Source organism: Doryrhamphus excisus, linkage group LG10, assembly GCF_037039965.1.
Source record: "Doryrhamphus excisus strain RoL-2023G ecotype Guam linkage group LG10, RoL_Dexc_Guam_v1.1, whole genome shotgun sequence".
NCBI classification, from domain to species: domain Eukaryota; kingdom Metazoa; phylum Chordata; class Actinopteri; order Syngnathiformes; family Syngnathidae; genus Doryrhamphus; species Doryrhamphus excisus.
This window is the reverse complement of record NC_136366.1, coordinates 1,230,233-1,239,894: the sequence shown is the minus strand read 5'-3', so window position 1 is coordinate 1,239,894 and position 9,662 is coordinate 1,230,233. Positions and strand designations below refer to the sequence as shown.

At 37.8% G+C, this 9,662-nt stretch overlaps 1 long non-coding RNA gene across 1 annotated transcript; it reads right to left on the bottom strand.

Annotated features, from left to right (window-relative positions):
* Positions 1-6,982, bottom strand: LOC144901041 (uncharacterized). Its single transcript, XR_013629219.1, has 2 exons — positions 6,620-6,982; positions 1-671 (listed from the first exon to the last, which is right to left on the bottom strand). It is a non-coding gene; the product is annotated as an uncharacterized LOC144901041 (long non-coding RNA).
* Between the last annotated feature and the right edge of the window lie 2,680 nt (positions 6,983-9,662).

The following is a 9,662-nucleotide window of genomic DNA, read 5'->3' as shown; positions in this document are numbered from 1 at the left end:
TTTTTTTTTTAATTTTAATTTTTTTTTTTTTACTTGCGGTGCCAGTTTGTTGCCATATATGCTTGTCACTTTTGATTTATATGAGGTTTTTTTTCCCCCCTTATTTACAAATGCAAATTGCTGGCAGGTATGGCTGGAGCCTATGCCAACCGGTGATCAGTCAGGCTACAAACAAGGAATTGAGTGCACAACACTCAGACTCAGGGTATACTGACCCACTATTCCAAAATCCAGGTTGAAATACCAAAAACTTCGGCCACAAAGTTGCACATGAACTATGAATACTTCCATCCAACACTTCCTACTCTGCTGTCCTGCACACCGTCCACCCGTTTGTTGTACTGCACTATTCCATGTCATGTCAGGTCTTGTTCTGGCGAGTCCTATGAGTGTAGTACGTACGTGGCTTGGTTCGGTGCATGTTGCTTGTAAAATGTCTGTATTAAAGTATTTTTTCAAAAACCAACAAATCGCTCTGTAGTGCTTAACCTTCACCAACATGACTTGAGCTTCAGGAAGTCGTAGGAAATCAAGGTTTTGGGTCTCCACTGGAACATCTCTGCAAGGTGGTTTCATGTTCTCTCGTTCTGTGCGTTTGTGGGTTTTTCTCCAGGAATTCTGACTTCCGCTCCCACAGTTCAAAAACACATGTCAGGTTAATTGGCGACTTCCTGCGAACGCAAAAACTGAAAGTTGTAGCAGAGTTGATACTAAAAACAGATTCTGACAGACCACTTCCACACATGCACGGTACACATATAGCTGAATTATAATAAATAGAGCAACTTCTCATCAATCCATGTTCATTTCAGACTTAAAATAATGTACCGATTTAAGCCACGCCTATTTACGGTTATCCATGTCGAAGTTGTGCTCATGCCCCACCCATCTTAAAAAATAATTATACCCACTTCTGGTTTATATTCCGCCCATTCCGCACCAGATACAGATATGGAGTACATGCTCATCCTTCAAACGTTTTAGTCAACAAAACTAAAAATGTTAAAATCGAGTTTAAGTCAGTTCAGTTTTAGTAGAAAACACATTTATATCTAATTTTCATTCATTCATTCATTTGAACCCTGGTCTCCTGGCTGTGAGGTCTGCGCGCTAACCACACGACCGCCGTGCAACCGATCCCCAACCCAACAAAACTAAAAATGTTAAAATCGAGTTTAAGTCAGTTCAGTTTTAGTAGAAAACAAACATTTATATCTAATTTTAATATTGAAAATTGGAGAAAAAAAAGATGCAACTACTCTATCTATACAAAATACAAAAATGTGTAAATTTACAAAAATAAAGTTACAATGTTATATTTCATTATGTCATACGTGCATAGTTCATAGAATAGCATAGTTCTTTATCTTCAGGAAGGAAAGAAACTTTTGGGACAGCAAAACAGAGCATTTGAGCACAAACGGATTAGCATGGGTTAGCATCATCTCACATCCACTTTCCTTACCCCACACAATGCAGGTCATTAATGTACTGATTTAAGGGCCCACCCATTCAGGGCATAGCTAGGAATACAGGTAGTGGCGTACTGGATCATACTTAAACCAAAGACTAAAGAAAAGTGTATGATTCTTAAAAATAAATTGTCAGGATTCGTGTCGTCGCTCTGCTGCCTCTCGTTTTTACTACGGTAGTAGGCGGGTGTTTTCCGATTTACCGATCTTGACTACTTAAGCCGCACGGTCAAACCAGCTCAGCGCCAGATCGTCCCTCATGAAAGCCTTTGGTGTTCTTTGCTTCGTGCTTTCGTCATTTTTGCCCGTCTGACTTCCTGCGACTGTTTTTGTTTGTTGTGTTTTTGGCCTTGGACTTGTTCACCGTAGTCAGTCATCAGCGTTTGTTGTTTACGTTGTGTTGCACTTTTCCCCTCAGTGAGGACACCCTTTGTTGTCATAAATCTTTTTGTGTTCCATTGCCTGTCTCGACATTTTTTGTGTTGCAGACCGGGTCATGACATAAATATTGTTAAATTAATATTTCTCCGACAGCAATCAATCAAAACTGAGCTGCATCTTGATACAGGTGCCAGATCTGATTGGATTCTGACTGGAGTTACTGCCGATTGTGGAAAAAAAACAATGATAATTTGTGTGTAATGCAGCTGAGAAAAGACATATTGAAATGAAATATGGTGGTCATAGCAAATAAAACACTTTGTAACTTGGATGATCCGTCTCGGTTCTTGGTGTTTTTCAAGGTCTTCCTGCACTCCAACACCGAACCGATCAATATTTGCAACTTACCTTATTTCTATGATGGATGTTTTTCCGCAGGTACGGTGTAAAGCTAGCGCCACTCATCACAAACTCTATTAAGCGACCCTCCATCACGTACAGCAGGCGGGGTTGTAAATGCTGAATGTACGGAGACGGATGACTTGGCTGTTAAGATGGCATAAGTGCTGTGCCGTGCAACTTGACATACGTTGACTTAACGTTCCCCGTCTCAAAGCACCAACATGCTGTTAAATTTGACAATTTGAGGTCTTAAATTGAACCGACTGAACCAAACTTGGGATCGTTTTTGTGGTTTTCTACAATTATTTGCTATCGGCAAAAACTTCCATATATCCTAAGTCTACTAACCAGTAGAAAAAATGGCTTCCGATCCGGGCCACTGGGACGAGCCATCACTCATTTTCATTTCCCCCCCACTTGTCACATCAGTTGGAAGGTGTTGATGAAGGCCTCGTCCTCAAACATCTGCTCAGAGATCTCGAGAACAGCATCATACTTTGGTTCATTGATCATAATAAAATACTGCATGTTTTCAAAAGTCCTGTTGAGTTTAAACTTTTTGTGACGGATTAAAATCAAGTCTTTGGCTTTAATTAAGATAAGTTAAAAATGTGTTTTCATGTTTTGATTCACCATGGTATATTTATGTCATGGATGGGTGCAATCAGTCAGTTAATTGGTTCCAGACTCCAGAATTTTTGCGTAGTAGGATTCCTTATTCATAAATTGATTATTTTCATAACATTGCAAATCTGTTTACGACTTTCTCAATAAAGTTTTGAACATTATTAGAGCCCTCTCGACATGAAATAACACGGCCTTTACACTCATATTACACAATATAGTGTACATAATTAGAGAAAATAAGACATAAATAAGACTCATGTTTGTGTGTTTTGCTGTAAAAAAATGAGGAAAAATAATTTTAGGAGTCTGCCATTGAAATAATGAAGAAAAATAAGCATTTTTTTTAAATTAAAGCTGTAATATTATGAGAATCTAACAAAACAACAAGTACAGTTGTACATTTTTGAAAATTAAGTTTTAATGTTCCTACAGTGAAGACAAAATATTGTGAGAATATAATCATAACTACTAGAAGAAAATTAAAAAAAGCAGAAATGGGGATAAAAAGCTGTAACTTTACCAGAATAAAGTCAAAATATTCTGAGGAAAAAAATAGTATTCTAATGAGAAAATGGGTTACAGTTTTTTTTAAATAAACATGTAATATGAGGAGAAAAAATAATGTTTCCTTAGCGCATTAATGAAATATTAAAGGAACACTTTTTTTCAAGTCGTAATATGTGAAACAAACAAAACAAAAAAAAGTTGTAATTTTTTAAAAATTTGGTTGGGTGAAAATATAATATGGAAAAAGTCAAAATATTATAGAAAAAAAGTCATGAAAAGATGAAAAGAAAATGTACATAGATAATAGGTGTGTTGAAATATTAGGAAAATGAAATATGGATGTTCCGGTGCTAGGGGACCCGAGTGAGGGGCAGACAGGAAGTGACGTCAGGGGTTCAGAGTTGAGTTTTAGCTTGGTGTGGGTGACAGCCACAGCAGTAGCCCATGTTAGGAATTATTGTGCTTTTTATGAGATAAATGAATCGTGCATTTAAAGCCTGTTGTTCCGGTGATGACGTCTGGTGCTTGTGTGTTGCACCAAACACTCCTAGAATACTACATCTAGACTACAAATAGCATATACTGCACAATATTATCACAATATCTTTGAATGCGTCTTCTGAATGCCTCATGTTTGTATTTCAGCTAATATAGTCATTTTTATGCTTGAAAATGCTTAGTTTGGGACAAATCTTAATAATCTGTGTTATTATTAGATATAACATTTCATTTTTTTCTCATTACATTGAGCCAAGGACCCCGCATGTGGGTGAAAGTTAGGACAATTCCAAGGGGGGATTTTTCTTTCGGCGCCCCTCAAAATACTCAAGTGAGATGGGAATTTGCTTCCTCGAAATGTGGCTGTCATTTCCTTTTTTCTGTTTGCCTTCAAACATTGGCTGCATTCCATTGGCAGTTTAAATTGCCCTCGTTGACTTCCCCGGGACGCTCGTCCTTGGGGGAATCCCTGCTGCCGTCACAAGTGTCTTCCATTTCTCCAAAAGGCTCAAGTGAACTTGGTGAGCTCTACCTTTGGAGGGCTAAGCGAGTGATATTGTTCCCCACTATATCGCCTTTTTCTAACTGGTTATTTAATATATAATATCAGTACATAGCCATTGCTAACCATTAGATGCACGAGTGACTGGACCCTAAACTCTTCCATAAGTGGGTCAAAAATCACCCATACTAGAATAAATGCGTTTTTATGGCAATTTTGCCATTTTGATATATTCCTTTCCATGTATACCATTGTTTTTGGAAAGTTCATTCGGAAAGAGAAAAACTTCTCATGTAAACGTGGCTAGCGACTTTTTAATAAATAATAATAAAACATTTTAGTTTGAGTCCCAACTCGGACTGGAGTTGGGAGTTGACTGCTACCAATACGTACTGTATGTCTGCACACCTTGATAAATAAAAAGACCCAATGAGCAAGGCAGACAGAATGAAGTGACACAACATCAGTCATGCATTCTTTCATTCGTTCTGCATCCGAGAATGGCTTCTTGGGCTTACTCGGAGTCGTGCCACTCAAAGCGAGCTTTTTGTTGTTCCTAAATGCGCCAAGAATAGAATAGCTTTCAGCCGGAGAGGATGATTGCAGCGTATTTAGTTTTGTTGTTCTTAGCCCTAAATACTGAGGGAATGTCTTTGAAAAACTCAAACGTTTTGTCTCATAGTACCGCTTGAAGGCGGACATCTCCGTCACTGCTATCGTCTCCTAGCATATTAAACACAAGTCTCGTTGGAGGGCGAATGAAGACAAGCGTTTCAGGATGTTATTCTTTCAATTACTGATTTTCAGCATCCATTTTTTTAGCAGCTAATTTGGAACATACCATTTTTGTATGATCGGGGCTCTGACAGCTGGCGAAGTGGTGGTATGCGAACAAGTCCAAAAACAAAAATGAAAGTAAAAACGTGCATAGAACCCAGGTATGCACTGACCCAAACAAAACACATAGTGATGGAATAACAATCCTAGGGGGCAGAAATAGGTGTCTTGAGGGACGCCTATTGAGGGGTCCTAGTAATGTTTTACAGTAGCATATGTATGTACAATATTGTAACTTTCCTCAAAATGCCATCATTTTAAATCTCGGTGCGCCATTCGCCGTTTGTAGCTGCTCGCGGTTGTTAGTCGCCACTCGACTGATGATCTCATCACGAGCCTCCATAACTCACCACACCCTGCCAAGGGCCCGGCCCCCAAATGGCGAGACATTTGTCATGGCATGTTTTGCAGGGTGCAAAACTGATATCAGTCCCACAACGACAGGGAAGTTGTTTGGGTTTTGTGAAGGGAAAGTGGATGCTGGATGCTGCATTGACATCGATCGCCGTTTAAAAGCAAGTATCAGGATACGCCAATACCATGCTTTTTCACGGAAATTGGAGCCCCCCGTCCCCCGTATTATTTCCCATCTGGCAACACTGCCACAAAATAATACTGTACATCCAAAAAGCAAATGTCAAAAGGAAGACTTTATGAGGCAGATCCAGAGTCTACTGGCTATAAGTAATCTGTCATCTTCCACTGCAGTCACGTTGGCAGATAACAGATTCATCCATAAGACCGAGGCGGTTTGGATGTGATGATTCCACATACAGTACAAACAATGAGAAGTGACCATTTGGCCATTGAATTGTTGATGGCATCAGCCCGTTTTTACGCCCGTTGGGAGATAAGCTAGATAAGATTTACGAGGTTGAAAGTACCCAATGGGAATGGGAGACATTTTACAGCTACTTCAAGGCAAAATAAAGGATCGTGTAGGTATTATGTGATGCTGTCGTTAAGACATGTATATAAGGAAGATGATGCTCATTAGGAATACTTTCGGAACACTATAAGACAAGGAAAATATTGTTAATTCCCAGTCATTTGAGTTGATTTTTAAATTCATCATATACCTGAAAGGGATCTTCCATATCTAACATCGAAACTTTTAGTTCCTATTTCCTGCAAGTCTGCTCAAAATATCACCTGTGTTCCTCTCCCACCCCTGGAAAATATATACCCTGCCCGGTTGGGTAACAGAGCTGCAAAGATCATTTATTTTTGACACCCTCCCATCTAGCAGGTCATGAGGGCACAGGCAGAAAGACTGAGTAAAAGCTTCTTCCCCAGCGCTGTGGAGGCTCGACTGGAAGAACGGCACATGTACCTGCACACTCCATCCGTCCATCCATCCATCCATCCATCCATTTGAGTCGCATCAACTTACCGCGATTACTTTAGATGCTACAACCATAAATATGAGAACTAAATCCTGCAGAAAGTCTGCTTTCTTTGGCTTTCAAAGAACAAGGAAGTTTGTTACGCCGCAGAGCTCTGCTGATTGGTCAGATGTGGAAACGACGTAGAGTGATCCTTGGCAATCGACTGGATGAGAATCATGTGTTCCCAAAGCTCTTGGGAGGGCTGAGTCAGTTTACAGCGTGAGCTCAAGTGACCAAATATGGTCGTACAGAAGTGGTCAATTCTGCTACTTTATGCTCCCGTTGGTGAGAGTCAAGTTTCCATAAAACTTCACATAACGAGCCCTGTCATTTATTAATTCCAGTGACATTTGATAAACTATTTTTGATTCTCAGTGAGTATTTTTTTTCTTACTATATTCTGTCTTTGAGATGACTTCCCTCTGGAGCATCAGCTGTGTTTGTCACTGTATCTGTGGGTGCAGGAATATGGACAAATTCACTTATGATTATCATCAGTGACTAATAAGATGGTAATAATAATATAATAACAACACATGCATACTTTAGGTGCGTATGTGGGAGGTATCGAGAGTACCAGGAGAAGCGTGGAACTCATACAAATGTAATATTTCCTGTTTCAGTACGCTGCTATTTTTATTTATATTTGGTTATTTATATTACATGATACTGTAAAACTGGGAACAAAATTCCATTGCTGAATCATATATAAATTACAGTTATACGTTGTTTATTGCTGTTAATTGGTCCCACACCTGACCTTGATACAGTATGTGAAATTTTGCAAAATATGATTCAATATTAATAAATAATATTTATATTATATTATAATTTATATTTCTAATAATATATATTTCCTAATTCAAGCGTGGAAGACCTGTTTTTGACTTTCTAAATATGTTTTTTTTACCAATATTAGAGCCCTGTAGATATAAAATAACACCCCTATAATCATCTTTACACTCTGATACAGTATGTGAAATTTGGCAAAATATGATTCAATATGAATACATATTTTTTATATTATATAATATTTATAATAATATATATATTTCATAATTCAAGCATGGAAGACCTGTTTTTGACTTTCTAAATATGTTTTTTTTACCAATATTAGAGCCCTGTAGATATAAAATAACACCCCTATAATCATCTTTACACTCTGATACAGTATGTGAAATTTGGCAAAATATGATTCAATATGAATACATATTTTTTTATATTATATAATATTTATAATAATATATATTTCATAATTCAAGCATGGGAGACCTGTTTTTGACTTTCTAAATATGTTTTTTTTTACCATTATTAGAGCCCTGTAGATATAAAATAACACCCCATAATCATCTTTACAGTCTGATACAGTGTGTGAAATTTTGCAAAATATGATTCAATATTAATAAATAATATTTATTTATATTATATTATAATTTATATTTATAATAATATATATTTCATAATTCAAGCATGGAAGACCTGTTTTTGACTTTTTTTAACCATTTTTAGAGCCCTGTAGAGATAAAATAACACCCCTATAATCATCTTTACACTCTTATTATTCTTTGTTTGTACCAGATTGCGCAACTCCTATTTCTCGTCATCCAATACAACGGATGAAATGATGCATATTTCAAATTGATGAGAAAGAAAGAGAGAAATAGTGCCGACCAGGTGGGTGTAGCCACACCATAAGAGGAAGTGACACTAACAAGCTATGGGGTTACATCTTGTCTGGGCTGATACTCTTAAAATGCTGAGTCTAATTGCCGGTGTATAAATATTCCACCACATCAGTCTTTTCTCTGTAAGATGAAAAAGGACATTAGGGCTTTCTATATCTCCTCGACGTTTAAGCCATCATTAATTGATAAGGTGTCATCATTTCGTCAGCCATTCGGCTATTAATATTCTATTCCAGGAAAAAGGAAAAGGCAGAAGATGAAACGGTCCCAGTTGAAAATCCTCTGTGTTGTTGGTACATTTGGGTGATTCAGTTGCCCCTAAAAATAAGTGCGCACGTCACTGATGGATTTTGACAGAAATAGGTGACAAAGCTAATATATTCCAAATTAGGTTGGAAAATAATGGCTCTAGAAATGTTACTTTAATAAGCATTGTGTTAGCATATCTTACACCTATTCAGCCTGTTCTCTATTATTTTATTATTGTTAGAACTTGCCTTCAAAGATGACGTAATGTCTGTTTTGGTCAAGTAGTTTGGAAAATAAATTACCCACAAAATGTATGTTTTTTCTGCCTAATTATGCATTTTTTGGCCTTGTGAGACTTATACTCTGAAGCGACTTATAGTCCAGAAAATACAGTAAGTTTTTAATACCACTCTAAAAATGTGACAAAAGTGCATCAAATAATACAAATATCAAAAAGTTTAAAAAAGGGCATCAGTTCTTGATGGAGATATTATCGGAGCAGTTTGATTTCATCACTCTTTGACAAACGGTAAGATAGCAAATGTTGAGCGACGCCATTTAGGGGAGCTGGAATGAACCGAGTGCAGATGGCAAATATGGCAAAAAGGGCCCAAGATAATCCAAATGGTGTGCATGTGATCCAGCACGTGCACATAATGAGTGGGGCCGACTGTGTGGCATGTCATCTTCCAAGACATGCCCGTGCATCCCAGCACCCAGCAGTGGAAATTCACTGCCTGATGGATTACAGGAAGGTTTGCATCTTGAGTTTCTTAAAGGGATAGTTTGGATTTTTTGACATGAAGTAGCATGACGACCCCTTCGGCATACTAGGCCATTAACAGCGACTTCCTCCACTTGGTCTGCTAAGTCCAGTTCTGCTCAGATTTTGGTAATGAAGTCACTGCTCTGTAATAAATATTGGAACAATAAAACAGGATATACAACATGTCTGCATTTGACCTGATGCCGACTTGTCACTGATTACGGATACACGTACAACACGTACAACATAATCCATGTTTTGTTTCTGTTTGTACTATCAGTTGCTTTGGGGATATTTTATTGTTGAAGGAGCATTTTACACTTGACCAACTGTATGATCAATCTACAC